Source organism: Pongo abelii, chromosome 7 (genome assembly GCF_028885655.2).
Source record: "Pongo abelii isolate AG06213 chromosome 7, NHGRI_mPonAbe1-v2.0_pri, whole genome shotgun sequence".
Taxonomy (NCBI): Eukaryota; Metazoa; Chordata; class Mammalia; order Primates; family Hominidae; genus Pongo; species Pongo abelii.
Window position 1 is genome coordinate 91,187,772 of NC_071992.2, and position 19,254 is coordinate 91,207,025.

Below are 19,254 nucleotides of genomic sequence, written 5' to 3' on the forward strand. Positions count from 1 at the left end.
AGATGCCACAATTTGTCATATTATTAGGGAGAATGACTCTCCTTTTACATACTTCACTCCTGGTGTGATTACCCACTTCTGTACATAAAAATGAAAAAGGAACCAAGATTAAATCATAAGAAAACAAACCATGTATCTCATCAGAGACACCACTGACAAATAAACATTGCAAAAGAAAAAAGGGTTTGGCTTTTTCCCTTTGCTGCTGCGACAAAAAAACAATAATTCTGGCCCAGGTTGTTCATGTTTCACACCAGGAGGCTAAGGAATCAGTCTGCAGCTGCCTGGATTTCAGAAAATCTAGAAAACATACTTTTATGGTGTAAAAGTATGTTTTACACCACACTTTTAGATTTTGTCTTGTACCTCCTGACCCTATAGGTTAGGGAATATCCGTATCTATATTTCAATAGATATGTAGTTATACATATATAGAAGTAGATGTAAATACACACACACACACACACACACGAACTTAAGTGTCATAATACCCTAGAGTTTTTACTTGTGAAAATATGTGCCCTTGACCATAACATTCACTATGTCTATAATTAATTCATTCAGTTTTCTTTAAAATCAGAGGTGGAGGACATAACTAGTTCACTACCTAGTTCAATAACTGGTCCAGTAAAATGGATTCTAATTAAACAATCAGTTTATGTATTAATAATTAGTAAGCAATTCATTTATCAACTTGTGTTTTTAAAGAAAGACCAAATTTCTCTAGACTTTTACCCCATCCTCCAAAAAGTATTACAGTATGGTAGATTTAGCTAGTGTAGACAACTGTCCCATCCAACACACAAAAATGTTGAAGAGTGTATTGTAAGAATACCTGATATTTATGAAGTACTTTCTATATGACAGGTAGGCTTCCGAATACTTTGCATGTATTAACTCATTTGATGTTGTCAATAACCCTTTGAGGTAGTGTATTAATAAGGGCAAAATAAGCCACAACCCCCGAATCACAGTGGCTTAACATAATATTCATTTGTCACTCATGTCATGATCTATTAAAGTTCAGATGGCTCTTCTCCATATAGCAAAAGGACTCAGACGTCTTCCATCTTGGGAGGTTGCCATTGTCAATATGTGGCTTCAGATCACTCGGGGATGGGGAAAGAATATGGAAGGTTGTAAATGGGATTTTTTATGGGGTACGGATAGAAATTATATCCATAACTTCCACCCACAATTGGTTGGCTAGAGTTCAGTCAGCCCAACTTCAAACTGGCTGAGAAATGAATGTGCCAAGTAAGAATAACAAAAACTAAGCAGGATGAGCATAGATTTAGTCTTTACTAATAGATGTTAGACCCCCTGCTCACCACATACCGATTTTCTCTGTTTTCCCTAGAAGGAGCCGAAGTCCCATCCAGTCCTTGCATCCAGCTCAAAGTCTATTATCTTTAGGTGATATTCATTCTATTTCTGGATGTGGCTCCCAGTTCAGCTACTGTAACTAAAGAGGTAAAATATCTTCTCCATCACCTCTGCACTCTGCCCCCACTCCAACACTTATATACCCAGGATACAATAGTGTAGCAGGGGTGGGATAACCACAATAATAAATCCCATTGAGGAAAGACAGATTGATATATAACACAGTAGACTTGTCTAAAGCAATTTTGAAATCTTGCTGTGCAGACGTTGTGAAGGGTTTTAACCCCATCAGTGGGTGAAATTCCTTGATTGGTTCTGATTCTGCTCTCCTGAAAGATTCCCTTGTTATTTTGCTTCATAGCTTCAGGCTTTGCCCTCTAAGAAGCTATTCAAGGCTATCATGCTTGAGTGAAAAGACCACATTTAATCTGGTCTTTGCTGCAAACTTGATTCTTAATGGAACTTTATTACTCAAATCCTTTTTCAGTTTTAACTCCTACTGATTGGGATCTAGAAGCAGTCCTCTTTTCAAAAGTCTGTATTTCCAGACTCCCTTTTATTACCCCTTTCATTTTTGCTGTCAAACTTGGCAATTTTCACCAGAGATCATTTTGGTTTTGGAATGCCTTGTCAAACACAGACTAATGTAGACAATTACATGCTAAAATTTTGATTCACTCTAGTCACTTCCTCTAAAGCTGTCTTGCATATTATCACAGGTAACATTTTCCTAAGCTTTTTGTCACTGCATATCATGGATTAACATTTTTCTGGTCCCCAATATCAGTTTCCACTTTGAGTGCTATGCCACAGCCTACTGTTTTGCACGTTTGCCATGGCAGCGCCTGTAACAAACTATCCAACACCAATTAAAAGGTATACATTTCTCAATTGAAAGTGTAACATCCAAATCTCTGGTTTAACACCATAAATTATACTTCTTGCTGCTCTCAGAATTTAATAATAATCATACAGTTCTCGAAGTAGTGATTCACAGACTAAGGCCCCTTCCTTCTTCCAGTGGTTAAATCTACAACCACTGACCTCTAATGAACTTATGGAATGGAGATTTATGTATGTGACATTTCTATGGATCAGATGTGAAGTGGCCCATATTATTTCCTCTCCTATTTCATTTGCCAGAAATCAGCCACAAAGCCATGAGCAACGATCTACTTTTCATATCTCAATCTCTAGCATTTTTTATATCTCTGATCTATTTCCTGATTAAGAAACAATCATAGGTGGGTTAAGAAATGTATCCAATTTCATCCTACTTGAAAGCAGCACTAACTCTAAATCCAGGGTATTGAACTCTGGATCCAGATTCTAATTATTCAGAAATATATTTTAAAAGGATGATTCAGAAAGGGAATCACCAGGTGTCAAAGGCAAATAAGAATCTCAAAATTCAAACATTTAGAGGAAGAAACAAAATCACAGATGCCTGTCAGATCCAGATTGAGATCTTAGGGACTGGGAACTGGGGTTTCAATGTTCATATGACAAAACGGCACCACTGGGGCAACACAAAGTGAAAGAAACTGGAACTTTTATCCTTGCATAGTGGTGGAAGTCTCTTAAGGTGACCACTTCTGCCACAAGAAGAGTATAAAAAACCTTGGATGCTGAGCTACTAAAAAAGTAAGGTAAACTTGGTGAGAAAAATTATGATCTGTTGAAAAATGTAAGAAGGCCAAATCTGGGCCACACATTAGTGTTGGGGAAAAAAATAAACCTATCTGAAGGTGCAGAAAGCCCAAGATAATAAATTAATGTAAGAACTTGTCCTGGGATAGTAAAAGCATAGGTATCCCACCACAAGGCCACAATGTCAAAACCACAATATAAAAATATTTCCACAACCCAGGGTACAAGAGACTTTCTCAAGGAAAAAGAAAAAAACAAACAAACAAAGAATGTAAAAGAAAATAAAAATTGTCCACCACATAAACTGGATTAATATGGAGCGTCAAAACACACACACACACAAAAACAGTATTATTAATACCCCCAGGAACTTGAGATACTGGCACAATAAGAAGAAAATTAAAAAATAATAATGAATAAAATTATAAGACAAAAAATTAAATAGAAACTAAAATTATCAAAATATACCATACAAAAACAATCAAAATTAAAACTTTCCTAAAAATTAAAAATATTGTTCAAAATTTACTGAATTAAGCAAAATAAACTCAATTGAAAAGAGAATTAATGAACAAGAAGGATTATTATGGAAATAATCTAGAATGTGATACAGAGATGAAAGATAAAAAGAGAAACTGAATGAAACATATCATAAAATGATAAAAGTCTATGATATTTCAAGGGGAAAGCAACATCAATAGAAAGAATGCAAAGGGACAATAATTGAAATGACAATATCTAGAGAGTCTTCAAAAGCAAATAAAAATATCCATCCTTTTTTAGAAAAACATGAACTAGTCCTAAAACAAAATCGACATTTAAAGATAAATTACTGAAACCACAGAACTATTAGACACAGAAAAATAATCTTAGAAACACCAAGTTTGAAGGGCAAATTATCCTCAAATAATAAAAAGTACATGAATGGGGAATTTCTCATCAGGGATACATAAAATATTAGGTATAAATTTAGCCAAAAAAAAATACAAGCCATGTCCACTGAAAACTGCAAAACATTGCTAAGACAAATTAAAGAAAACATAGAGAAGTATACCATTCCTGGATCAAACAACTTAATGGTGTTAAAAGGCAATATTCTCCAAGTTGATCTATGATTCAATTAAAATGCAATCAAAAGCCATGACAGCTTTTTTTTTTCAAAAACAGCCAGATGGATTCCAAAATTCATATTGTTATAATTAAACTCAGTAGTCCCCAAAGATGGGATCTTTCCCTGTTTGATATTGCAGAGCCAATACATGAAACCAAAAGGGAGCATCAAGCAGAAGCTTTATTCCATGGCCAAAGAATGGAGAAGCGGGAGCATGGCTTGCAAAGCAACCTCTCCACTAGAAAGTGATGAGGTGATTACAATATAGGGTTTCTCTAATAACAGGGACATTAAAAGTGAGGACATTGGAAGTGAGGGGAGAAATATTCATATGTATTTTGGAAATGGGCAGTGAACTCAGAACCAGAGTGTCACCTTTCTTTTTGTCCATTATGGGTTCTTCTGGTCATTTTCATGGCAATTGTCAGCTGTCATGATGGTGATGGGAATGTCATTTAGCATGGAAATAAGATTATAATAAAGCCTGAGATATTTTTGAAGTCATTTGGTTGGCTGTCTTGGCTATAGCCAGTCTCAGCTGGTCTGGTTAAAAAGGGAAATTTTACTGCAGGCATCTTGTTTCTTAGATAAGTAGAGTTAGAACGGGGTAGAAATTCAGCTATGTCATGGAGGCATTATAATGGGTGACAATATAGGAATGCAAAGGAGTTATTTTGTTTATAGTGAAAAACTTTTTGTCTCCAACTGAATCTAACCTTCTAGGACAAGTCTTAGATTTCAGAGGCTTTCTAAGGGTAGTTAGTTAATCTCTGTGATTATCATTTTATTCCCATAGGACGAACTCTGAGACTCCCCTAAAACTTCCAAGAAGCGAGCAATTGCCACAAAAGGCTGCTTACTTTATGCATCTCATTGTCTGGATGCAGTAATATGACGAGTTTCCATTGGTTGCCTGAGGGTCAGTTTCCTGAGGAAGGAATTCAGGTAAGACAGATGTAAATTTCAAGTTTTAAGACCAGGGAGGGTCAAATTATATATTTATTCAAAAATTTAAATATTAGTTTTATGGGACAATTGGGCCAGTTTCAGTCCCCCTTTTCCATTGATCAGTTCCTCAGTCATGAGGAATCTAGTCACCCATCCTCTGGCTCCTTCATGCTGAAGAGGGGCAACATGGGATAATGATGAAAAATAAAAATGTCACACCTGTAATTAGAAGTACTCGTGAATACCTGGTTGGCATCTGGCTTATTGGAACACCATGATCTATATACATTTATTTTGGTTTTAGAACAACCTTTTAAGGTTGTCCATGTGTCATTACACAGGCAAGCCAAATTTTAAAATACCAGAGGATATGAAGTGGATCCTCCAGGGAATCCAAGAGAACAATCCTAAGCCTACCAAAAATTATTCCTGATTCATCACATCCCAAATGGAAAAAAACAAAAAAAACAAAAAAAAACATGGTTGTGAGGAGAACAATAACAACCTGAAAAGTGCATGTTTCTTTTATGATTTCTTATCTAGGGTCTTTTGCTGGTCTTTGAATATTAACATAAGGTCATATGAAGATTCACAAGACCATGACTATTTCTGCTGGAAGGATGACAGAGGGACTGGTTTTGCCCAAATATGGTGAATCCACAGCTTAGCATAAGCTAACTTGACAGATATAAACTATAAAAAACCTTGGATGCTAAGCTACTAAAAAAATTAGGTAAATTTGGTGAGAAAAATTATGGGTTAGGGTTAGGGTCAGAAGAACCTCAAAAAGGCATACTTACTGTGTTGCAGTTGATTTTCAGCAGGATATGATTTTCAAGTCTTCATCAGGACTCAGTTCTCCAGTTCTAGTCCCCCATTTCTGACATAGACAAATCATAAAAGGACCAAATTATTTACAAAATAAGTTTCAGTCTTACTATACTTGGCCTGGTTATTTGCATAAAGTGCAACAAGAATTCTTATCCATAGAGACTTTTTAAAATGTAATTTGTTGGGACTTTTTCCCTAAAGAATCTCAGAATTAACTTTTAAAGACCTCTTGAGCCCAGCCAAGGATTTACGTGTGTCTGCAGATACCTGTATAAATTGGGTGAACAACTTGAGATTCTTGGGCCAGTAGAAAGTAACATGTTTTTCTTATCACACATCAGGAACCCTGCAAAGATATCTTGTAGACAAGGTAAAAGGCCAGTCTTTCCAAAGAAGCTTTTATCAGCGGTATAGAGTAAATCTAAGTTCCTCACAGCAGTCTGTTCATATGTGAAAATATGTCGTTCAGTTAAAGCCTTTGTAAAATAACTAGTGCCTCCAATTGGGTCCTGTTATAAAAGAAAACAGACTCTTATTGAACTTATGCAAATAACTATATTGGCATAAATAAAAAATACTTACAAATAGTTTCCAAATTCTGAAGAAATCAAGTAGAGAGAGAGAAATATGCTTCAAATTTTGTATACAAGAATATATACTCTACCCAATTGCTAAAGCCTGTGAGTAACTCAAAGGGAAAAAAGTGACCAGGTGGTGGCTCATACCTGTAATCTCAGCACTTTCAGAGGCTGAAGTGGGAAGATTGCTTAAGCTCAGGAGTTTGAGACCAGCCTGGGCAACATGGTGAGACCCTGCCTCCACTAAAAGAAAGAACAAAAAATTAGCCAGGCATGGTGGCACATGCTTGTAGTCCCAGCTACTTGGGAGGCTGAGGTGGGAGGATGATGAGGTTGGGAGGTTGAGGCTGCAGTGAGCCCTGATTGTGCCACTGCACTCCAGCCTTGAAAGCGGAGTTAAATCATGTCTCAAAAAAAAAAAAGGAGAAGAAGAAAAGAAAGAAAGAGAGAGAGAGAGACAGAGAGATAGAAAGAAAGAAAGAAAAAAGGAAGAAAAAGAAAAGAAAGAAAGAAAGGAAGGAAGGAAAGAAGGAAGGAGAGAGCAGAAGGAAGGAAGGAAGGAGGGAGGGAGGGAAGAAAGGAAGGAGGGAGGGAGGGAAGGAAGGAAGGAAGGGAGGGAGAAAGAAAAATGTTTTCTTGACTCTGAAAAACAAAACAAAACAAAAAACTTCTGTTAGTACAGCCCATGCAATTAATCCCTGTTCTGCTCAATATGGGGACTCATGAACACATTAGCTCTCTAATGACAGTCCTAGGATTTTTCTCTCTTGTCAAAATGTCACAATCTCCAAAGTTATTGGAAACCTTCATTCAATAGCCCTTTTCGTGAATTCCTGTAAAGAAGCAAGTTTTGGCTGTAGCTGATTAAAAAACACTTTTTGAGAAGAATCAAAGTAAAACAGCAACTCAGTCATGGTTAAAGACACAATAGACAAAAAGTAAAACAGCAACTCAGTCATGGTTAAAGACACAATAGACAAAGAAATTTAGTTATTTCTGTGGCATACAACAATTTAATGTAATAATCATAATTATTTTTGATAACATATACTAAGACATATCAGAATTTTAGGAATTTTATACAATTTTGAAACATGTATTCACACACACACACACACACACACACATATATAAAATCCAAAGAAAGTTAAACATCATTTCATATTTGACAATGCTTTCCTGTATAATTTTAGCATACTAAATAACACTAATATAGTACTCTTAGACTTCCAAGGCCCCTAAAGTTAATTTTAATATAACTTTCTAAAGAATCCCATCTAATTTTAATCAATTTGACCATCAGATAAAATTTCCATAAATCTTTTATAACGTTTTACAATTTTCAACTAAAGAGTAGATGAATGCTTCAAGAATACTCTGTTATTCCAGCACAGGTGCCCAGATGCATCAGTGTGCTTTTGAAATTAATGTTTCATTTATAGAAAAACTCTGAAATGTTCTTATCCCTAAAAATCAGCTCTTACAATCTCATATACCCACCTCTTTTCCAATAGTCTCTGAGCCTAGAAAGATTGAATAGTTTTAATTTCTGACCCTGTGTCTCACAAAGCGATTTATTTTGATTGTAGCCTTCTTTCCATTCAGAAGATGAGGCTTTGACTGGAACCAATGTTCAAGATTTAACAGGAGTTGATTCCTTTTTCAGATCCAGGAGTGAAAGCTCTGACTTAACAGCACAAGGACATTAAAAGCAATAAAAAATTACACGGATATAAAAACCCTAATTCTTTTCAATCTCAGTTTTTTGAAGCAATTAAAAAACCAATAGGAATTATCTTGATAAAATGTAAAATATATTTCTTATACCAGTTACCAAAAAGCAAAGAAATACCTTCTGTAATGTGATGGTTTCTATGGCTAGCCTCTTTAGGTTTGCCATAAGTCAAACCTGATGAACAATTTAGACATAAATTGAAAGTTAAACCTGATGAACATTTTAGCCATACCAAGAAAATTCAAGAGTGTAGAATAAAGTTATACTTAAAGAAAACACAGCTTTGCCAGACCTTCAAGATAGACAGTTTAGTATCAGGCCACAATGGCAGTTAGAACCAAAGGAATAAAGTTACAGGAGGTGAGAAAAAAAATTGAATGACTCAGGCCTTTTCAAGGGGAGAAAAAAAAGGCCAAAGCAGCAAGACACAATAGAGATGCACTTCTGAAATATAAATCAGAGAAGTTTTCAGAAAGAGATTATAGAATAAAATGAAAACGTTTTGTAATTTTATTAAGAACAATAAAAATTTTAAGCAAAACTTGTTTTAACATAGGGGAAGAATCTTAGAAAGACTATTATAAATAATTCCTCTTAAATTATACCCAACTTAATCACATACAAAATTTATTTTACAAATTCTTTTTTCACCAACTTTATCATTATGTACACAGACCATCTATGACATGCTTGGACCTTCTGATTTGGCACATTTTATATGAAGAATTATATGTTAACTAGAATTCTTACTTTTAGTAACTTTAAATTTTAGTGAAAAATCTAGGAAGCAAGAAATCCTGAACTGTCTATGAGATATTGGCAATTTATGGATGAAAGTACTTCACAAATTTTTAGAAACATGTTTTCTCATATCATAACCCATTCTTAATTGGAAATGACAGAGACATTCAATGAACATCCGTTACTGAATTTAAAATAATTTTGGGATTTTAAATTACACAAAAAGTTTACCTACAAGCATTTAATACCATTTATATGTACTCAATTTATTCATTTTTATCAGTTTATTTAGATTACTTCTGAAAACTGAGATATTAGAAAAAGCTAGTCAACATTTCAATTTATTTCCTTGTTAACCATTTTTTATAGTCTCTAATTATCAGATATCTATCAGATTTTTACCAATTTATCAGATTTTATCAGATATTTACCAAATTTTAACTTAAAGTTAAGCATGTGGGTATACTCATTAAAACTTAGAATATTCAGCTGTTTTCATTAAACCAACATTATTAAATTAGTCATATTTATTTTTAAAAAGTTACACATATTGGCCAGGAGTGGTGACTCATGCCTATAATCCCAGCACTTTGGGAGGCCAAGGTGGGTGGATCACGAGGTCAGGAGTTCGAGACCAGCCTGACCAACATGGTGAAACCCCATCTCTACTAAAAATAAAAAAATTAGCTGGGTGTGTTGGCTCGTGCCTGTAATCACAGCTACTCAGGAAGCTGAGGCAGGAGAATTGTTTGAACCCAGGAGGTGGAGGTTGCTGTGAGCCGAGATCATGCCACTGCACTCCAGCCTGGGCAACAAAGCAAGACTCTGTCTCAAAAAATTAAATAATAAATAAAGTACACATATAATGATCTCATTTTGTTCTTAGCTGAATTTATAGTCTTATAAACTTTTGCTGAACCTTGACACTTTAAAATATCCAGCAGAGGTAAATGTAAAATAATCAGTAAAGCCAGACAAAAACATGCTGACAAATTCTGAAGACATTTCTATTTCTATTTTACCAGTAATGTTACAGTCAGCTTGTTTATTAAAGATTTACTTAAGTCAGGTAAACCTGAAAAATGCTTGGACTTATTTAGTTAATATGAGTGCTCTTTTATTTATGAGCCCATTTGGTACCCTGTAAACACAACACATAACATGGACACGTGCGCACACACACAAAGATCCAGTAGCTTTTAGCTCAGAATTCCAGCCATGAGATAACAGTTAAACTCACTGGTTTAGAAACATGTTAATATGGCTGACCTTTGCCCTGATTAGTCATCCAGTGAAGGTTGTGAACTAAAATTTCGGGTAAAGCAGTTTTCATGGCAGTTCAATTTTTAAAGACTAAACCTTCCCAGACTCCCAAGAATGCTGGGGCCAAATAACACAACAGAAGACCATCATGTACTTATCGGGCTGAATCCTGCTTTAAAAAGCAGCATAAAAGCCTGGATACATGAAATACCATCCTGGTTTTCCTTTCAACTGGAAAATGAATCCACTTGTAAGACAGCACTACAATTCATAAACCTTTCAAGATCAGACAAAAAAGGGCACGTCCAGAGTAGTGTGGTCATAGACTTTCCCTTGCTCCATCGACTTACAACTATATTCAGATCAACCACGAAAAATGTATGCAAGCAGGCTGCACTCTGAGATCGAATCCCAACCCCCATGACTACATCGACATACACACAATCACCAAAACATAATGCAACCACTGCAGCAACCAACAAGCTCCAAGAATATCCAAACTGAAAGAGTTGATCTGTTTCAGTTAGTCTTTCCATCAGCTAGTCTTGTTCAGTCTGCAACAGAAATTCCTTCAGGATCTCTCAAATTGAGAGGAGCCAATCCCACTCTCTGGACTCACAAAGGATACTCACTTGTCTCCACACCTATAAACAATTACTAAGAAGCCCCAAGAGTGTGCAAACTGAAGCATTTAGGGTGCTTCTTTCATCAGATGGGCTGATTCAACCTGCAGATGGAAATACCTCCAGAATTTCCCAAATTGAAAAGAGTCATTCTGGCTGTCTGGTATTCACAAAAGACAATCACCTATCCAGAGCTAAATGTCATATTTCAAAGGATGTTCTTCCTAGGCACTCAGGAACACAGTTGGGGCTGGCAGTGGCAGGGCCAAATAGAGAGAGACTGAAATCCACCTCAGGCCAAAAATGGGCTGGCAGCTGCTTAGGAGGGCTTCCAAGATTGTCCTGACCCATGGGGTAGCCAAGCCATGATCAATGCATTCCTGGTCAGGGTACCAAAATCTAAGGGTTTAGGTCCTGTTGTTTCCCTCACTGACAGCCAATAACTAAGACAATGAGCACTGCCAGCAAGAAAGGCTTTTAAGTTGGGTGACATCAGTGAGAGAGATGGATGCCAAATCACAAATCTATCTTTCCCAACTGACTAAAATTGAGGGTTTATACAGTGGAGAAGGAATATATGTGGAAGAAAACAGAAATTTGGAAAAACTAATGTAGAAATCATGAGAGATGAGGGGTCTGGCATCTAATTGTCTGGGTGTGGAGTTTCAGTTTCTTGCCTAAGGGAGAAACTCAGGTAAGACAAATGTAAATTTCAAGTTTTAATACCAGGGAGGGTCAGTTTCTATGTTTATTCATAACACCATAAATATTAGCTCTATGGGACAATTGGGCCAGTTTCAGAAGGATCAAGTTTGCAAAGACAAAAGGAATGCTCTAAAGCAAGATTTAATAAACTATTGCCGACAAGCAAAATCCCATCTGCCATGTATTTTTGCATAGTTCAAGAGCTAAGAATGGTTTTCATGTTTTTAAATTGTTGGGAAAAATCAGAAGAAGAACAATATGTTGTGACATACAAAAATTATGTGAAATTAATATCTCAGTGTCCATAAAAAAAGTTTTATTAAAACACAGCTATACACATTTATTTACATATTATCTAGGGTTGTTTTATGCTGTGATGATAGAGTTGAGTAGTTTCGACAGAGACTGTATGGCCTGCAAATCCTAAAATATGTACTATCTGGTCATTTTCAAAAATAGATTCCAACTCCTGCTTTCAGGAAACCTAACTCTGATAGGGAGGCCGAATCACCAGTTTAGACTCAACTGTGTGTGTGTGTGTGTGTAAGTGTAACGAGGCTAGCCAGTGAGAATGCCTGAGGACACTATAGTTCTTTAAAGATGTTTTAAACATCTCTAAACATTATGCAAAACAGATTAGGGTCTTGATTCCTTTTTCCAGAACATTCTAAGATTCTAGTGCAAGTTTTTTCACTATCACTCCGGTGTGTTTTTTATGTGCCATATACTAAGAAGCCCATGATTGCTAAACTTTATTAGGCTAAAAAAAATTTGCATGAAAAAAATTTGGCCATCTGGTTGCCTTTTGTAATAATAATAATTAACATTTAATGAGCAATCACTATGTTAGTATCTTCCTCATAAAGACTCTGTGAAGTAATACTACTGTTTTCTTTATTTTACTGATGAAAGCATAGAGAAGTTAGGAATTTAAGCAATGTAATTTGTAAATGACTGAGCCAGGATTCGAACTCAAGCTGTCTAAATGTATGTCCACCAATGTTAATGGTCTATTTCTTGTTGTATAGTGATATCACTAAATGGGATATGCAGATGTGTCTTCCTCAATGACTATATCTAGAGCTAGTTCTCTTTCCTTAAACGTCTGAACATGAGACTGGCCTCCTGGGCCAGACACTTGTCCCAACTCCCAACCCCTAAAGTTTTTTTAATTCCAGTTTGGTCATGTATGGAGAGCAGTGGCTGTCAAGGACTGCACTTGAGTGCATACCAACTTTACTCATAATTATTATTTACAGATTTTCCACAATGCTCTTATAATCAGAAGTAAAACATTGTGTTGACAGCCAAGAATAAGCCAAAAATTTTTAAAGAACACTTAAAATCTAAGCTTTTTTTGCTACCTTAAGGAAATAACAATACTATTTATATTTTGTTGTATTCCATGTATTATATAGTCAAAGAACACTTTGCTTTAACAATTTAGACAGAAAATTATGAAAATACAGATAGTATGAGAGAGCTTTGAGAAAACATAAAATTTGCAAAGTAAGGATTTTGTATTTAAGTGACCCAAAAAGCAAAGTCGGAATGGAGAGCTCAGCATCTCAGAGGAAACACCAGACTCCACACAAGTTTAGACTTGTAAACATTTTCAGAAGGCACAGTGAATGATGCCTTTTTTCCCCTGCCGGAATGTAAAACCTATTGAGAGACAGAGAGGAGAGTCAGGCACAGACCATTTTTACGAACGTGATATTGAAAAAATTTGCTCTTTGTGTTGGCAGTATTTCCTAACAATGATTCCTAAAATTATATGAATGTACACAACCAGTTACAGTCACTACTGAACAAACACAGACCTTCCCAGGTCTCCCTGTAAAATTAACAGCATGGATTAGTGAGGGCAGAACCTCTACTTTTTGGTGGTCCCTTGGCTATCTGGGGGAAACCTGCAGGGAGAAATGTGGCAGGGAGCTGGGAGGATTTTCTTTCCCTAGTTCATGAATTACCTAACTCATTTCACCTCCTTCTGTGTGAGACACATAATTGGTAGTGAGAGGTGAAGCTGGCTGGGCGTCTGGGTGGGGTGGGAACTTGGAGAACTTTTCTGTTTAGCTAAAGGATTGTAAATGCACCAATCAGCACTCTCTGTGTCTAGCTAAAGTTTTGTAAACACACCAATCAGTACTCTGTCAAAACAGACCAATCAGCACTCTATAAAATGGACCAATCAGCACTCTGTAAAATAGACCAATCAGCAGGATGTGGGTGGGGCCAAATAAGGGAATAAAAGCAGGCCACCAGAGCCAGCAGCAGCAACTGGCTTGGGTACATTTCTGCAAGGTGGAAGCCTTGCTCTTTCACTCTTCACAATGAGTCTTGCTGCTGCTCAGTCTTTGGGTCCGTACTGCCTTTATGAGCTGTAACACTCACTGTGAAGGTCTGCAGCTTCACTCCTGAAGTCAGGGAGACTATGAACCCGCTGGGAGGAAGGAACAACTCCAGATGCACTGCTTTTAGGAGCTGTAACAGTTACCAGGAAGGTCTGCAGGTTCACTCCTGAAGTCAGCGAGACCACGAACCCACCAGAAAGAAGAAACTCCAGACACGTCCAAATATCAGAAGGAACAAACTCTGGGCACTCCATCTTTAAGAACGGGTAACACTCACCGTGAAGGTCTGCAGCTTTATTGTTGAAGTCAGCGAGACCAAGAACCCACCAATTCCGGACACAGTGGGACAAGATGCTAAGAATTAAAAAGAATCTCTGATAATGAGCAAAAAATAGCCCATAGTCCTCTTTCTCCCCTATTTTGTACAGCCCTTATTGGAATATAGAGTTCTGAAAGAAAAATTAAAAAAAAAAAAACACTTACTGTTGCTATATATCTTTTGGAGGTTGTAGTTGAGTTAGAAATTTGAAATAATGAAAAGAAATTCACTATCATAAAGTAAAAGAAAATAAAAATCAAGCAAATCTATATGTTCCAAAAGCTCCAAAGAAAATCTGTTCTTCATATAAAAGAAAAAGAGGTGATTGGTGGCTTCAGGCTTTGTTATAACAGGGCACATCTCTGTGGTCTTAATCCAGCAAGGACAAGAGTTATGTCTGTTTTCGCTATACTGTTTACACATTGTAGGAAACTGAAGAATACTTACTGGATTAATGAGTGTAACCTGGGACTGTGGATATGCTGCTCTAAGGCTTTGAATCAGCAAAAATCATAACATGTCAAATTAACTAAAATGTAATTGTGTGTGCTCAATGGAATGAAAAGGCACCTAGACTTCTATTACTTTTATTTACTAAGTATTCATAAGGTCCTTTCCACATTCAAGGTTCTACATTAGGCATTGAAAGGGATATTATTATGACCAAGACATAGTGCTCTGTTCCTGACAAAAAGACTTACTGAGTTATAGGGATTTAAGAAAAGAATACAAGGATCAACTAATTATAAGGAGGAAATCACCAAGAAAAGTATACAAAAGAAGATACTCAAAACTAGAAAAAAAAAAGAAGAGGGCATCTACTTACATTTTATATTATCTATCTTTTCACATGGGGTTAGAATAAAAGTGGATGAAAATATCTTTTTTCAAAAGGAGTCATTTCTGCTATTTGTAAAATTGTCTATCAAAATGAATTAAAGTAGTTCAAGAAGTTCTGATTTAAGGGCAATGTACCACAGTGTTATAGCAAATAGAACACAATTCATATGCATTCTTCAAAGTATGAATAAATCTTGCTGCTTAACTATATCTGTACTCCTATTTTCAAGTGTGTGTTGTTGAAAGTTCCTTCAAAAGCATTACTCCGTTAAGAGTATATTATCTTTTATCAGTGATCTGATACTAGATGGACAACTACCATTAAAATAACTTCTGTACAGTCATTTGACTTAAAAAAATAAGTCCTCAGATTCACATAAATATTGGAAAGCTCAACCATTATTGATGACTCTGATAGTCGTGAATGTTCTCCATGATACTAAATCTAAAGGATATTTTTATAGTTTTCGTTTTCCTGTGTCTCAGCAGCATTTAATATTGTAGGCTGTCCCTGCCTTACTGAAAAATGTTTTTCCTTGATATTTTGACACCATACTCGCCTGTCCCTCTTTCTACCAGACAACTCATGGTGCCTTCGTTGCCTTCTCAACTCGTTCCACCTTGTCTTTCCCCATTAGTGTTTCTCAACCTTGGTCCTAGGCCTGCTCTATTATCACCAATGGGCTCTCTCCTTAGAAAAACTTACTTACACTCATGACTTCAATGACCCTCCGTACCATTGATATCTCTCCTGAGTTCATATGTAGTCACCTCTTGATATCCATGGGGGTTTGGTTTCAAGATCCCTGTGGATACAAAAATCCAAGGATGTTCAAGTGTCTCATATAAAATGACGCAGTATTTGCAAATAGCTTACCCATGTACTTTAAATCATTTCTAGATTTCTTATAACAGCCATTCCAACCTGTTTGGCAACAAGGACCGGTTTTATGGAAGACAGTTTTTCGACAGATGAAAGCGGGGGTGCTTTCAGGATGATTCAAGTGCATTACATTTATTGTGCACTTTATTTCTATTATTATTACATTATAATATATAATTAAATAATCATACAACTCATCATAATCTGGTATCAGTGGGAGCCTGACCTTGTTTTCCGGCAACTAGATGGTCCCATCTGCGGGTGATGGGAGACAGTGACAGATCATTAGGCATTAGATTCTCAGAAGGAGTGTGCAACCTAGATCCCTCACATGAGCAATTCACAATAGGGTTTACGCTACTATGAGAATCTAATGCTGCTGTTGATCTGACAGGAGGCAGAGCTCAGGCAGTAATCCGAGCCGTGGGGAGAAGCTGTAAGTAACAGATGAAGCCACACTCACTATCCTGCTGCTCACCTTCTGCTGTGCATCCTGGTACAGTCTGTGGCCTGGGGTTGGGGCTTCTTGTCTTATGATACCAAATACAGTGCGCAATGCCTACACATCAAATCACTCACTTGGAATCAGCATAGTAATTGGCAGCCAAAAGTTCAAGTTTTGCTTTTGGTAAGTACGTGTAAGTATTTTTGCCCCCAGTACTACATTTTTGATCCACAGTTGGTTGAATCCATGAATGCAAAACTCATGGATACAGACAGCCAACTGTATGTATAATCACCTGCATAATTGAAATATCATTTGTGAATTCTAAGCTCATCTCAAATCCAACATGTCAAAATTAAATGCATAGTATTCTACACTAACCTGTTTTTCTTCTAGTTGTTTCTGTCTCAGTGAATGGACCTTCCATCCACATGGGTTTATAAGTAAAAAACCTAGAAGTCATACATGCTAGTTCCTCTGCATTATCTGTGATATAAAATCAATTAAAAAGGCCTTATTCTCCCCAAAAGAGCACAAAATTAAAAGTAGTTATTTTAAAAGTTAACAAAGATAAGGATAAAACATAGGATGTTCCTAGAGAAATGGCTGTATACTGAAAGTTGGTGAGAACAACATACAAGTTTTTCCCTCATTATTATTCAATTATTTTCTACCAGTTTGTAACAAAGGATAGTCAGAATCAAACATATGTGGCTCTCTGAAAGAGAAATATCTCCCCAACTACATTTAGGGTTTCTCTGAAAAAGTGGCATAGTACTTACCAGGATGTGCCTTTAAAAAGAGACATTGTTTCTCTCAATGCCAATGGATAGGTCTGCTTTGAATCATCACTTATTATCAAAAATGCATTTGGACATTAGTGTTTAGAATGCTCTTCTAACTTCAGCCTGTTCCCCAAATAGGGTGGTTGTACTAGCTCTGGGAACAAATTAAAAGGTTTTAGCTTGTTTGTGTTCTTTTCCAGAGAACAGGCTTCTGAAAAAGATACATTTTCAATTCTTTGTAAACTACGAGATAATGCATCTGGAATAACTATTCTGGTACTTTTAGAATCAGCTGGGCAAGCCTTGTTGGTGCCTTAAGAGATTTTTAATTATATAGTTTATTGCAGTAATTGCTTTATTTTATAGAGCACTTACTTCCTGTAAGTGCACTTTGTGTATGTGGCAACTGTTGTTCCTTTAATTATAAGGTTAAGTATCATATAATTACAGGGTAAATACACAGTTATTTCTGCCTTGTGTGCCAAAGTGTTTAGGTAACTTAGTGTTTGTACAAAGGAACCAAATGGTGCTTAGGAGTCTATCCTTTGATTCCCATATAAAATAGTCTTCAGCACAAAATTCTACCACGTACTGTATTATTTTTCCTTTTGAATCACTTGCAAGTGCCAGACCAAAGTACTCTTTTATGAAATAAGTTACATTAAAAATGGGAACTGACGTTATTGGTTTTCTAAAATACATACTTCAGGAAAACTTACTTCCATAATTATCAAGAAAAACATTTATTATGGTGCATTTTATTCAGTGTTTCCAAATTTCAAGTTTTATATTTTGTTGTTGCTATCAACTCTTAGCTTAAATCTAATACATTTATATGAAAAGCAGAATAAAATGAAGCCACAATTTAGAGTATATTCAAATACTAGTAAGTTCCCAGATGAAAACAATAAAATTGAAAACAATATTCACATTTCTTTCAGCTTCTTCAACTATTACCATAGGAAAATCCTCACGAGAAGAGCCAAAGACAGGGTTGTGCCTTACCCCAGGAGACACCCCTGTGCCCCCCTTGCCCTACCATTCACCCTCCACCCCTCCCCCTGGTGGCCGGCTGCTTTTTCCTTCTCTTCCTCCCCTGCCCTGCCCTGCCCTGAGCTGCATGGTTCCCCCACCCTGGGCAGCCAGGAAGGAATCTGAATGGAGAATCACCAACCACCAGAGAAAAAAGACTGTGGGGCCCTCCCCTGCTAACTCCCCTTCCCTGGCTGCCCACTCACCCACACCTCTTTCATGCAGGACAGGCTGCCCACCCTGTCCACGTGAAGTGCCAACGCCCTCCCCACCCTGGGCCGAGCCCCCACCCCTCCCTGGGCCCCCAAGTGAGATTGCACATTTAACTACTGTAAGGAGAGGAGCGGCGTTGGCAAATGTGAACCATGAGAATATCAGTGATACTGATGAGAATAAACTAAAAGCCTTTGTAAAAAATAAAAAAATAAAAACAAAAAAAAACTATTACCATAATTATTAAATATTTTTTGTGATTCGTATATGTAGAAAAAATTTTAACTTTGCATTAACTTCTGTAATGATTTTAGAATTGAAAGGTTCTTTAAAAATGATATGTTTTACACCTTAATATTTCTCATTAATAATTCCTAATAACAAAATAGATGCAATACATTAATCAATTCATTCTATAGACATTTATTTGGTGCTTACTATAGTGTAGGCACAGAATATACTGCATTTAATGTGCTCAAATGAGCACATTATTTGGTATAAGAAGTAAACAGATAAACCAATAATTCTAATTAATGTTAAAAGTCCCCCAACATTGCTATATAGAAGGTTCAAATGCTGCGCAGAGGAAAGAGTCGTTAGCTATAATGGGGGCAGATGAAGGAGGGTACAGGATGGAAAATAATTAGATCTTAAAAGGTGAAAATATGTCCTCCACACAGGCAAGATGGATTTTCAAAGATGACGCGTACTTGCCTACGTTTCAGAAATTACAACAGTGACCACTAGCTATTTAAGCTAAATAGAAAAAAATAACAATTCCATTTTGTAGCAGGTCAAATAGTCACATA

At 36.4% G+C, this 19,254-nt stretch overlaps 1 long non-coding RNA gene across 2 annotated transcripts in view; it reads left to right on the forward strand.

The window, feature by feature from the left end:
• LOC129061054 (uncharacterized) overlaps nt 1–18,651 on the forward strand; it is a 50,564-nt gene extending 31,913 nt beyond the window's left edge. Inside the window, exons 2-5 of one of the 2 annotated variants that reach the window (XR_008528024.2) lie at nt 1,361–1,473; nt 4,944–5,092; nt 16,365–16,598; nt 18,142–18,651. This is a non-coding gene — a long non-coding RNA (uncharacterized LOC129061054). Of the gene's footprint in view, nt 1–1,360; nt 1,474–4,943; nt 5,093–8,093; nt 8,248–16,364; nt 16,599–18,141 lie in introns of those variants that run through there. The other variant, XR_008528023.2, reaches the window with a different exon arrangement.
• The last annotated feature ends 603 nt before the right edge of the window (nt 18,652–19,254 follow it).